Source organism: Apis mellifera, linkage group LG11 (genome assembly GCF_003254395.2).
Source record: "Apis mellifera strain DH4 linkage group LG11, Amel_HAv3.1, whole genome shotgun sequence".
Classification (NCBI taxonomy): domain Eukaryota; kingdom Metazoa; phylum Arthropoda; class Insecta; order Hymenoptera; family Apidae; genus Apis; species Apis mellifera.
This window is the reverse complement of record NC_037648.1, coordinates 8,212,183-8,226,617: the sequence shown is the minus strand read 5'-3', so window position 1 is coordinate 8,226,617 and position 14,435 is coordinate 8,212,183. Positions and strand designations below refer to the sequence as shown.

Sequence of the window (14,435 nt, the reverse complement as noted above, 5' to 3'; positions counted from 1 at the left end):
TTTTCTGATGCTTTTTTAACTGATTGGTAAATTTAATATTCATATTATTATTTAAATTAATTGGTAATTTAATCATTTAATGATCTATAAAATTATAATATATAAATATAAAATAATTAATAAATAATTATAATAATTTGTATAAATAAATTAATATTTATTTTCATTAATTACATATAAAATTCGTAATTAATATTCATTGATTAATAAATAATTGCTTTCAGTTTAATAATTTTATTATATAATTATTTTATATTAATGTAATTATTAGTTATTAATTTATTTAATAGTTTAATTAATTATATTACTTCTGTGTTAATATTAATTCTGTATTGTATTTTTATATCAAATGTAGAATAATGTTACTTAATGTTAATTTATGAAAAAATATTTAAAAATTATTTACTTTTTACATTTAATACAAATTTTTATGACTTTTATTCGTTATTAGAATGACATTTTTTTATACAAGATTATTAACCTTTTCTTCTACATCATATTTTTATATTTAATATATTGATAACTGAATCATATTCAAAGTTTTGATATAATTTTCAAAACCAAAATAAAAAATACTGCAAATTATGTTGATCTTATTAAAATAATTTCATTATCTATTTTTATTTATAATTACGACTTCTTGAGAAAGTATGCATTACGCTCGAGATAAGTTATAATTAAATTAAAGTGAAGAAGCAAATTAACATGTATATTATACATATATATTATACTTTTAGTATATTTGATAAACTTTATTCTTAGAATTTTCTTATTTTCAAAAATTGATGTAAAAACCTTTTGCACTTTTAATTTTATAACGAAGTATTCTACTTTTCTCTAAAATTAAAAATAAAATATTATTCAAATCTATTACTTTTTTGCCATGTATAAATTTTTAAAATAATTTTGTATTTTATTCAAATTTTTATTTAAATTTTATCTTGTTAGTATACAATTTATTTAAAAATTCATCATGTTGAAATTCTTCACTCCTTTATTTTCAATAAAAAGAAACTAATTATTGTAATAAATATAATTTCTACATTCTTTTATGTTTAAAACGAATATTTTTTTGCACTTTGTACTCGATATATATACTTTTTTAATAATCTAAAAATTATATTTTCAAAAATTAAAAGCTTTTTATATAAATTCTTGTAAAGTGAAAAATTTTTATATTTTTGCTGTTAAAATATATTCTTCAAATCAGAATTTATTCTATTCGAAACTGGCGCGAGCTAGAAAGTTTCTGGAGCTATATATCAATATCTTCGAAAGGTTTCTTGGTAGTTCTAGTACCTTGTTTCATTTGAAAGCTACGCTTTGAAATAAGATCGCATTGAACATTAAGGTTTCGTATTCTCGGTTTCGGTAATTCGATGAGCAATTTAGAAGAACACATTCATGCTGGAAAATGTGCGAATTTTGAAAAGGTTTTTGAACTATATATAAAACAATTTGTACACATGTTTATTTTCCAACGAAACATTTTTTTGCCAAATTCTACATTTTATTCTCATATTATGAAATTCATTAAGTAATATATAATGAAAATAGATTTCATGCATAATGATTATTAATAATAAGATTAATTTGATAACTATTATCAAATTATATATGATAAATAAAAAATTGTGAACGTATTGTTTGCTAAGTAATCACATTTTAAATAATTTATAGTTTGAAATTTGAAAATTTGAAAACTTTCTCAATAATTTTTATTTTAAGCTTCGAAATTTGAAAATTTCTAAAATTGTTAAATTATAAAAATTTTAAATTTTTCGTTTTTCGTGTTTTTAGAAATTAAATATTATCCTGATTGGAATTTTATTTTAAATCATTTTTGCATAAGTTGAACGATAATCCTGTATATTTTCAATTTTACGTGATAGTAATTTAAGCGACTTTACTTGTACTAGAGATTTACTTTTTCTGATCGATGTTCTCCTCTTTTGCCCTATGAGTATGCATCGCTGTTAGGAATGACGAAATATTTTTCAACAAGAATTTACTTCATCTAGATGAAGATTTACTTTAAAGCATTTCAATGTTCAAAGAAAAATTATAAAAATTTTATATTTGCAATAACGAAAATGAATATCTGATTCAGATAAAAAAATTAGAAGATTGAAAGATAAGAAATTAAAAAAAAAAAAGAAATTGGAAAATGAGGATGTAGAAATGAATATTTAAATATTTTCTATTAAAATTCGAATATCATGTACAATTATTGAATAAGTGTACATAACTACGATATAAATTTACGACTTTATCATAGGTTTTTGCTACGTGTATATAACATAAAAAAGAAAAAAAGAAAAATTTAAATCGTACGTGAAGTCTTTTATCCAATAATACTATCTTATTTTAATATATATATTTCGATCTGGGATTCTTTTAATATTCTTTGTTTCACAAAAGGAAATATTTTAAATAAAGTACGACATGAAAAGGGTTATACGGTACAAAAACCAATATCTGTTCTGTATTTTATTATGATGAAGCTTTGAGCTTTTTTTATATAGTGAAATATTTTATTATGCAATTCAAAGAAGCAATGTTTAAATAATTATTATAATATATATCGGTGTTTCTCAACTTATTTTTTTTAGAATATGTTACGAAATTTTGTTAGAATTTTTAGAATATAAAAATATTTAAGATTTACGAATAAATTAATATTAAATTTAACAATATTATGTTGCTATGTAAATTAAAATTTAAATAAAATTTAAATAAATCTCTATTTATATTATTCTGCATGAATACAATCTTTAGCAATTATATATAACGATGAATTCGTACTAATGAAAAGCAAAATATAATCCTTGTTTACGATATTTAAAGAGAAGTTATATATGAGAGTAATACACAATTTCTACATGAAACAATAATATGTTGATCTAAAACAATCTTTCTATTATGTATATTTTGAAAAAACTTATTATAAGTATTATGAGAAATACTTTATAATAAAATAATATATAATTAATAATATCATAATATATCATATATAATAATATCATAATATTATTTAAATTTTAATATTCAAAAGATAAATCTATAATAACTTTACAAATTTATATTTAATATAGATATTTAATGTCTTTTTGTGAAAATTAGAAAGTTATATGATATTAAAAATTTTTTTTGTGGTATTCAAATATATTCAATTCTTAAAATATAATATTTCAATTTATATATTTTATCTGTAAACTATTAGAGATTTTATTTATATATATACATAGTACATGTTCATAATAATATGTATCTAATAATGGAAAAATTTTAAATATCTCATAAAGTAAACTTAAAGAAATGATTGATATATTTCCCTGATTATTTTTATTCTATAATTTCATAAAACTAATTTTTTAGTGCATTTTCTTTAATTTATTAAATTTTATTTATAAAAATTAATTTTTATTTGATATTTTTAATAGCAACTATATATAAGTATATTATATTTTTAAATCCAAGGAATAAAATAAGTTTTTTTTGCAATAACGTGAAATATGATTTCGTCATATTTTATTCTATTAAAATAAATATCAATTCAGGCCTACGCCTACTAACAGTTCGCAAGAATGTTTCAATAAAAAATTCCAATAAAATCTAGTATCTTATGTTTTTCTCTCTGTTAAAATGTCACTCATGAATCACAATCACGATAATCCTATAAAAACGATCGTTATTTGTTACAAAAATTTGAGTTGATTTTCTTTGCTATTCTTTGAATATATACTGCTGTAAATTTTGTTATTATCTTTATTATTATAAATTTACTGTTATAAATAGAAAACTATAGAATAAAATTAATTTTATTTATTTTGATAAATTTTTTATAAGAATCTTCTTAGATAGCAAAGAATAATAACTTAAGCATTTAAGATATGTTGTTGTATTTAATTAATTTAATTAAATGTAATTAATTAATTTAAATTAATCAATTATATAATAATATAAATATATATATAATAATTATACTAATTAATTATAATTCAGTTTTTATCAACCAGATTCAATTAATTAATCTATAATTTATAATGCTTTAAACTATATAATGTAAAATATATAACTATATAATGCTTTTAACTATGTAATAATTTTTTCACGAAAGATTTTTAAAGATAACATAATTCTAAATCATTGATTAATTGATCATTTAAGGTAATTAATGGTATGTATAAAATTTTTTAACAATACTACCATTCTAAAATATACAAGATATAAATCACATTAAAAAAACATAAACATTTATTATACATAATTATATATAATATCCTTACATTACAATTTATATTTTTCAATTCTGTTTATCAAACATCATGTCTCAAAAAGAGACAAAAATAAATCAATAAATTTTCTATCCATCTTTCCAAGTCAAAGTTAAAGCGATAAATGTTATCAACATCCCCTTCTACACTCTATAAATTACCTTTTTTTTCTCATCCTGTATAGATCTTATCCCAAATACCCTCCTCTTTTCATTCATCCGGAAATTAATCGAACATTCGATGAATATTTATCCAATAAGAGCATGTGGATTGATTTCACATCTATTAGTAAGCAGTTTACAAATTTTAGAAACATTATCCATGCATCTATCCATGCATAAACCTTAGTAACATGACAAGCATCAACGCGTAATACTCGATCGTACCATGGTATGTGCTATTAAATTATATTGAGGACGGTCGTTCAGGATAAATGATCAATATTTCGTAATGCTTCTCAGACTGTAATATTATTCTTGGCCTGATTCGAGTTATCTGTGGCCGTGTGCATTCGAGCATTGTTCGCACAGGTTGAAGATCGTCATCTTATCTCGATAAATATCCGAGAATTAGGTTTTTTTCTTCGCAGAATTTCATCACGTGTGATATCCAGGATATACTAGGAATTCATTTTTTTCTTTCTTTGTAGGATTCAAGAGAGGAAAAATAAATCATCTTGGGAAAAAATATAAATCTGAGGATGATTGTTGAATCTAAAGACACTTTGAAAGAAGATGATTAAAAAAAGGACTATTCAATTTTATTCATTTTGTCTTTTTTCTTTATTGATTTCTAGTTGAATTTTATATATAATATGTTTATTGTATTATTGTTAAAAAATTGAGTTTACTTGTTTTAAAAGAAATTGGATTTTTTTTTTTTTGATAAATAAAGTGTGATGGATTCATGGATTAAATTTTTATATGTTTGAAGATTATGTTATATATTATATATGAATTTTATATATATTTGCTTCAAGCTTTGAAGATTAAAAAAAGAAAATTTATATGGGAAATTTCTTTGAGAGGATGATATCAATCCATAAAATCCAATATCTTTTTAAATACAATTTTAAGAATTCTTTTCAATACAGGATAATAAAGTATCGAATTCTGATAATTTAAAATTGTATTCTGTTTCGAATCATTATTAAAGTTATATTTAAAAAATGAAAAGCATACTGAACAATGGTTTTCTTAAAATGATATTTCATACACGAAGTATGTGTTTACCTTTTACATCTCTATATATTCAAAAAATTTTATTAAAAATTGAATTTTAACATTTCATTATAGAATAAAAAAATATTCAAATACTTTTCATATAAAAAGCAATGCTTCTCAATTTTCATTTTCTTTTCAAGAGAACAAAAAAATATTTAAAAATATTTAATTTAAATTTTAATGATATTAATATTGTGCATTATTATTAAAAAAAATATACGTATTACATTATACAAAAAAAAACAATATATAATCAAATATCATTATTGTAAAAGTGTCTTCATAATCAATAAAATTAATTAAAATTATTCTTGTTACGAATCTTGTTATTCAATTTTCTCGAACAATAATATATCGATTGTGAAAACTAAAAGTATACAAAGTATATAAAGTATCTAAAACATAGTTGATCCCTTGGCATAAAGCAAAGACACGTGTGTGTCTCTATGCCACTTATTAAAGCAAGTCTAAAATAAACACACGCGATTCTAATTAATCGATCTGACATAGTATATGTGCATGCACATACAAAATGTTCAATGTGGATATTTCATGCCACGACACGCGATGTCTCGTGCAGAAATTTTAATGCGATCATTGTGAAAAGAACGAATTCTTTAAAACACAAGTGTCTCCTTTCAATCGTGTATTGAAATAAATCAAATGAATATATCATATCAATTTTTATTTTCCAAATAATTTATGTCTGATATGATGATATTTTTCAGTCATTTAAGTATTTATTATTATATCTCTTCTGTTTCTTCATCATGATATATGTTTATTCATTGTATTGTTGTTTTATCTTTTACTGCATATCAAATACATCTTTATCTTTTATCATTTGTCCAAAGTACTTATTAATTTTTTTATTCTTTATTCAGATATTTATAAATTAAATTTCTCATTGATATTTAAAAGATTTCAAATCTTTTCCTTTGATTTGAAATTCGATATTTCTAAATAAGAATTTTTATTTAGAAATATTTCTTTGAAAATTATTTCAAATCTTTGAATATTTTAAAGAATTACATTTTTAATATCTATCCTATTTCTATATAAATAAATTTATTTTTCTTTTACAAAGTATTTAAATAAGGACTTCTTTTTAAAAAATATTCTTTTACAAATACATATTTACTTATATATTTTATTTTATTTATGCTTTTCATATTTTTATTCTCATATCTTTATAAGTTATTTATAAACTATATCAATATATATAATATAATAAATAATCGATGAGCAAGAATTAGTTTCCTTTTTATAGTATATGCGTAATCTTTGTTTTATGGCAAATAATAAATATTTAAAGTTCCAGCTTCCATAACTCGCTTCTGATCGACAAACACAAGCACAGAGATTAATGAAAATTATTTGCTTTTCCTGCGAAGATCGAAAATATTTGCAAATCAAATAAATAATTTTGAAGAATGTAAAATGACTATAAATAGAAAGAAGAAAAATTATTCTTGGAAGAATTTAAAAGTACAATTTTACTTTGTTCGTAGATTGTAAATTGTAAGAAGATGTCCCTTACAAGTATGAACAGGAATTTAGATTAAAATTATTTTGAAGAGGAGTTACATAAAAGATCTATTAAAAGTTACAGATGGAAATTCTTTCTTCTGTAAAAATAATTTAAATATAACTTATTATAACTTTCATCATAATCACTTAATTATTTTCCATGAAATTATTTTATTTTGTGCACGAGATATGCACAATTTTATTGAATTCTATTAATTTACATTTAAGAAGTAATTAGAAGTAAGTAATAATTTAAGAAGTAATTTGAGACTTTGAAAGTTTGAACACAACTTCGTTTGATTTAATAGAAAGTCTTTGATTATGTAAGAAAATTAAACTGGAACAAGAAACATTGATTTCATAATAAAATTTCATGTAATTATTTTTGTATGAGAAACGGGGGATTCTATCAAATCTCGTTAATTTGCATACGAAATAACGTCTCTTTTCTTTAACGTTGCATTTATTATCGCGATTATGATTTTAATGCATGAGCAACTTGAATCATCGTTTTGAAAAAAAAATATTTTTCTTGATTTTATCTTGAATTTAATAAAAAGGATTTATTTTTATTTATTTTCATTTAATGTTTCGTTTCGGATAAAAAATAAAACAGAGACGATAAAACATGAGTCGATTTATTATCGTTTAGTCGGTATTTAGCTGCCTGATTAAATTAAATTAAAAAAAAAATGATGTTAACTTTTTTGATTAGTATTGTAATATTTTTTGATTAAAAAGATTATAACAATAATATTTAAAAATATATATAGCTTAAGTTAAGTTAAGTTAAGTTAAGTTACCTCTAAATATTCTTCCTCTAAATAAATAATTTTTGCGTGAATTAAGTTGAATAATTTAACCTATGAATTCTATTCAAAAAGAATTAATAATAATTGAATTCAATCGATATAAAATATTTTCTTTTTAGGATATTTAATTGCATTTGTATAAGTATTGTATAATATAGTATTACTTTATTTTACTTTCTTCTACTATAAATATAATCTTCAATGTACGAATTGCCATATGAATTTTGTACATTATATTTATTGTCGAATAATTATTTATGCTTTTAAAAATAATAATAATTAATTTATTTACTATTAAAAATTAGAACATAGAATTATTTAAATAATTTTTAAATGAATTTAAAATAATATTTGATGCAATATTAACGGTATTAAAAATTTCACAAATATTAAAAAAATTAATATAAATATTTCAATTAATTGAAGCACTTTAATTTAAAAATTATGAAGAGATTAATATCTTTTTCATATATGCTTTTAGATAAAATAATATTGTATTATTCTTTATATTAATTTATTATTAAATTTTATTTGAAATAATAGATAATATTTGCACTTTTACGATAATTGAAATGTTATTTTAAAAGTTATTTTAAAACCGATATATTTAATATTAAAATTAATGTGCATTTGAAATTATTAATTAACTAAGTATTCTTCTTGATATAATAAATACAAATATATGTAACAATTTTTAAAAATATGATTTATTAAATTTTATCAATCTATTCTATAGCATGCAAAAATTACTTAAAATATATCTTGTATCCATTTCACAAATTTTCAGACATTCCTTTTTTTTTAATTATTGATCAATGTAAGATTAAATATAATTATATAAAATATTATATTGTAAATAATCATTCCTTCTTATTATAAATTATTATTTCAATGCAAAATTGAAAAATTTATCCTTTAAATAAATATTTATATAATTTCTGTTTATTTATAAAATGTTTTTTATAAAAAATTAGATGAAAGACAAAAATCTAAATAATTATGTAAAAAATTGAATTTGAGAGATTCAAGACATGGTTAAATTATATAATTCTTATATGTATGAACTTCAAGTATTCCAAAAATAAACGATGATCTACGACAAGGCAAGAGACATTGAAAATGTAAATTTTTCCGTAGTATCCAGATGCAGTTCGTCTCGAGGGATCGTTTGATACGCAACTAGAGAAAAATAGCCCGATTCCTGACAATTTTACGATATTCGTAAAAGAAAAATTTCTTTGACGATCTTAAGAATCTTATATGTCGACTTGGATATCCTTTATTGACCTTCCAACTTAAATCCACGGATTATTTTTTAACGTTCCAATGAAACGTGTAACTGTGATCCTTTATATTCGTGGCAGAGAAATTTCCTCGAATACGAGTAAACCGATTGTGCGCGTTAAAGAGCGATAAAATCTTTTAAAGGAAGGGATAAGAGAGTAAAAAAAAAAAAGCTTTTATTAGCTATCGTCATTCCTGCAAATTTTCTCTTATAATTTTTTATCCTTCTTTCGATCGTATCTCTTTTCCATCCAGATATTCCCAAGTTCAAATAAGAGAATCATGGATGAGTAATCGTTAATGAAGTAGACTTTTCAGATAATCTGGACCGAATTTAAAAAACGATGGAAATCATCCTTCTGAGGATGAAAATAAAAAAAAATATTATAATTCGAAGATGAAAAATTAAACGGATTGACAAGATTTATGGGAAATGAAACAATTTTATTTTTTTCATTATTTTTAATATTTCATGTAGACAATAAATCGATTATATAGTATTTTAATTTTTTTAAGTAAATTTTAACTATTTTCAAAAGAAATTATTTATATCTTTCAAGTGCGCATATTTAATTGAATTAATATTACACCGTTTCAGAAAGAATTTTTTCAGTCACGATTTCTCGTGTAGATTTAGTTTAATAATTTTTTCTTGAATTTTAAATTTCATACTTTATACAATTTCCATTCCATTTATATTCTTTATATTTTTTATTTTCGAAAATTAGATTTTTTTATTTTCGGAAATTAGATTTTTAGAAATTTCTTATGTTGACAATTATGATATTAATTATTTCATTAAATACAAAATCTTTTCTTGTAGTCTTTTAGCTAACGTAATATTATTTTTTTTAATTGAATTTAATTTCGGTCACGAATAAAAAATAATTTTAACGTCTATATTTTAATTGAAATTCATGCTTAACGTTTTCATATGTAGATTTTAAAAAAAGGAATAAATAAATAAAAGCTATGTTGAATTTTTTCAAACTGAGAATGACATTGCTGTGCATTGCATTTCAATGAGCTTGATTTCCTACTAGGTTAATTATGATACCTTATTCAACGCAATTTTAACATACAATTGTATCGTGTTTAAGAAAAAAATTGTCATTCATAGCTGAACTTGAAATTGATTACAGATATATTTAGATTATATTAGATTATATATAATATTTATTGATAAAAAAAAATTTTTAAATAATTAAAAAAGCAATATATTGTAATGTCGAATCAATGATAATTTGTTTGTAATATAATATATAAAAGTATTTTTAACGAAAATAAATAAAATATTATATATAAATATTTATTTTAAATATTATCTTAAAAAAAATTAAAACAATAATGCAATTATTATCACATATGTATAAATAGCATTATTCAAGTAAAAGATTTGTTCAAATTATACGATTTAATTGTAATTATTCGAATTTATAATAAAAAAAGAAACATTTTGAATTTATATAAAAAGATAAAAATTTATTTTACAAGAAAAATTATTAAATTATCAATCGAGATTTTAATCTTATTTTACAAAAACATTTAAAAAATATAATTAAATTTCATAAAGAGTGAAATTAGTTCCAATTAATATAAATTTAATTCTAATATCTAATAATACTTGTTATTCAAACTTTTATCTCTGATAATTTAATTAAATATTTGTGGAAAAAAATCTTCATATTAAAATAGAATAAAAAAGTAATATAAACATTGATAATGGATATTACATATTCATAATTCATTCATAATTAAATCATCAACACTTCGAAAATAAATTAATAATGTCAATACTATAATCGAAAATGTAAATATAATTATTATTCAATTATATGCATTAATATCCAATGTAAAAAATATTGTCCCGAATCGTTTCGATTATTTAAATGCAATTTCATGCACTGATGCTTATCTTTTAAAGAGAAAAAGTTTCTAAAAAAGATAAGAATAAGAGGACAAGGAAAAAAGTAGTTAAACCACCATACCTTGCCACGATGTTGAACTTACTTACACGATCACAAGCATATTCTTTCTTAATTGATTTGTCGCTCTTTCCTTTTTATCCTTCAACTTGAAAGTTTCACGGTTCACACGAGAATATATATATAATATTATTGAAAAGCATATGATCGATTCTCACTATATATATATATCAATTCCTTCGCATCCATTTCCTTATATCACTTTTAATTTTTATATTTTTACTTTAATACTCATTTTTTTATGTCATGAATTTTTCAAAAAAAATTTTTCGATCATCTTTTAGGTAAATATCCATATTGTTTTATGTTCAAAAGTAAAATAATATATTCATCAATATATATAACGAAAAATAAATTTTTCTTTAAACTACGATAAAAGAACTTTATTATTTTAAAAACTTTAAGAATTTTAACATTTGGTCACAATTTTTATTTAATACACAATAAATTTCAAAACACAATAACAATTTTATTCAACAAATTTATTATTCAACAAATTCCCAAACACCGATATTCATTTAATCATAAACCATTCACACTTCTTGCATTACAACATTATCCATTCCAAGCTCTATTAGATTGTAATAGTTATCCAACCCTTTTTCAATCTCTTCATACATAATGATTATCAATTTCTAATTAGAAGTTGTTCGAGCATTACTCTTAACACATTAGACAATTTGTAATGACATATCTTGCATAACAAAATTTAATTAACCGTCATCGACTCTCGATCATCCCCGTGTTCATCCCCATATGTAATATCACTGATTTTTCTTCGCGGATCTCGTCAAGTTAGCGAAAATAAGAGAAGAGCTAAAGAAGAAAAAATATATAAACGATTTATCCGCGGAAGTACAGAATAAAGAAAAATACACGAAGGAAAGTTTTGTTTTCCAAAAACAAGATTGGTGCAGAATCAAGTTTCATCAAGCGCGGCTGTCGGCAGACTGTGAATTTTGCCTAAAGGACCTAACCGGTCAGAGGCGCGCACCCTTACTGCGCACCCCTATCATAAACACGATATTCCATTTATATTTTCTCCTCATTGTTTACAGCGACATGTGCTATACCTTATTGTGGCTAATTGACCGTGACTAATGATGAGATCAAGCGAATATATTCAAATACTTCGAAATCAAATTCAAAATGCGAAAGATTTATGGATTACGGTTACAAGGTAAGTGAGATAACAATTTTTCAAGAGAAAATAAACTTTAGAAATAGAGAAAGAGAGAGAGATCTATTTTGTCGTTTATAAATATCATTGTGTATATATCTTATTTTGCATTCTTATATAACATGTGTATTCTGTGGATTTTTATAACTTTAAATTTTCAATAAAGTCTAGAAATAACAAATAAAAAGAATAAATATTTATTTGAAATAAGAAATAGAAAATATTTAATGTTTGATGCATGTATAGATATTGTGCAAACAAAGTTTTGGAATTTTTTTGAAAAACAAGATATTTTTAAACGATTTCATTTCAAATCAAATTTTTGATTATTTCAAATAATTATAGAAAATGAATGGATAGAAACAAATAATAAAATCCTTTATTCATAAATTTATATAGAATATTAATATAATTTTTAGAATATCCTTAAAAAAATCAAATCTGAAATAATGAAAAAATGAAATAAAACAAATATCAAGCTTGATATACAAAAATGTTAGTTGAAGTTTATTTATTAAAATTTATTTATAAGCAATTTATAAGCATTGCGTTAATAGATAAAATAGAGACGAAATAAGACGGGGATAGATTTGTCGGAGATATTCTATTAGTAATATATTAATAATTATATAATAATAATAATAATAATAATAATAATAATAATAATAATAATAATAATAATAATAATAATAATAATAATAATAATAATAATAATAATAATAATAATTTAATAATATTTAAAAATATTTGAAATTTTTCATTTTAAAAAAAAAATTATATTTTATTCACAATATGTTCAGATGCATTTAAAAATATCTTTTTATTTTTGAACTATTTATAAAGAATTTCAATCTCTATTAATGTTCGAATTTATTTGCAATTACTCGAACCTATCACTAACAAAGTAATCTTGTGCAAACGAGATGGCTATTACAAGTGTTCTTAGAGGAAACTTAACGCTGTGAAATCGCTTCTCTATTTTATTCTTAGAATGAAACGTTGTCATGAGAAGTTTCAGTCAGGGTCAAGATCGAAATGGAATAAACTACATCAGAAATTTGTTCATCTTCTAAATGCGACTCTTCGAGAAAGGGATGAAAAGAAAAATCTTTGAATAATTTATATAAATAAGTTACTTTGTATTATACATATACATGGAAACGATTTACTTTTGATTCTGTATATTATTATTTCACAATAGTAGTTTTTTGTTAAAGTATAAAAAAAGAAGAATTCTGTTATTAATTTTTTATATGGAAATTTTGTGATATTGTTCCTTTATCAACGGATTCCATATGTTTTTATATGAAATTTTATGATTAAAAAATTGAAAATTTATTTTAATTAAAATTTAAAAAATTCTTTTATTTGATAAATAATAAAGGTACTCAAATGTTTAGAAATATTTTCTGTTGTTATTTAAAAAGTGATTTATTTAACACAATTATATTAGTTTTGAAAAGTTGATATTACCTTCAAAAAATATTTAAGCTGATAATACGTGATATAGAAACAGAATAAAATATTGATAATTAAGATCGATGAATTTTCATTTTTATATTATTATTTAATAATTATTTTATTATATTTTATTATTTTTCTATGTTTTTAAAAAAAATTAACTACAGCTATTACATAAGAATGACAGAAACTATAATATCCTTATATAATAATAATAATATAATTTATGTGTTTCAATAAGGTATCATTTATTCAGGTATCAAATTGACACTCGACTATAACTCTCCTTTCATCCATAAAAAAGGTATGCCATTTTTTAAAACAAAGTCCCTATTTTTTCTTTCATATCTCGATAAACGTGCAAAATTACCAAATTTAAATATTTATTCTTAAGAAATTTTATCACATTTTTGAGTTTTGTTTTATTTTTTTCTTCGGAAGAGCGATGTTTTATTTCAGTCAAGGATTCATCGGAAGGAACACTAACGAAGTTCATAGTAAAACAACTAACAACGCAGGAAATGTTATAAACAAATGGAAATAAAAGCTTTGTACTTTTCTGACTAAAGCTTCATCGTTCAAACAGACAACGATTTGATTGACAAAATTATTTATTTTAGAAAAGGAACTCAGTCAAGTTCAAAGGATTTAACAGAAATTAACAGTACATACACAATTCACAG

At 21.3% G+C, this 14,435-nt stretch overlaps 1 protein-coding gene across 3 annotated transcripts in view; it reads right to left on the bottom strand.

Moving 5' to 3' along the window:
* LOC411614 (RYamide receptor) overlaps positions 1 to 11,455 on the bottom strand; it is a 35,629-nt gene extending 24,174 nt beyond the window's left edge. Inside the window, exon 1 of one of the 3 annotated variants that reach the window (XM_006564018.3) lies at positions 11,115 to 11,455. The gene's annotated coding sequence lies outside the window, so the exon portion shown is untranslated. The remainder of the gene's footprint in view (positions 1 to 11,114) is intronic. The other 2 variants (XM_006564021.3, XM_006564020.3) reach the window with 2 other exon arrangements.
* Between the last annotated feature and the right edge of the window lie 2,980 nt (positions 11,456 to 14,435).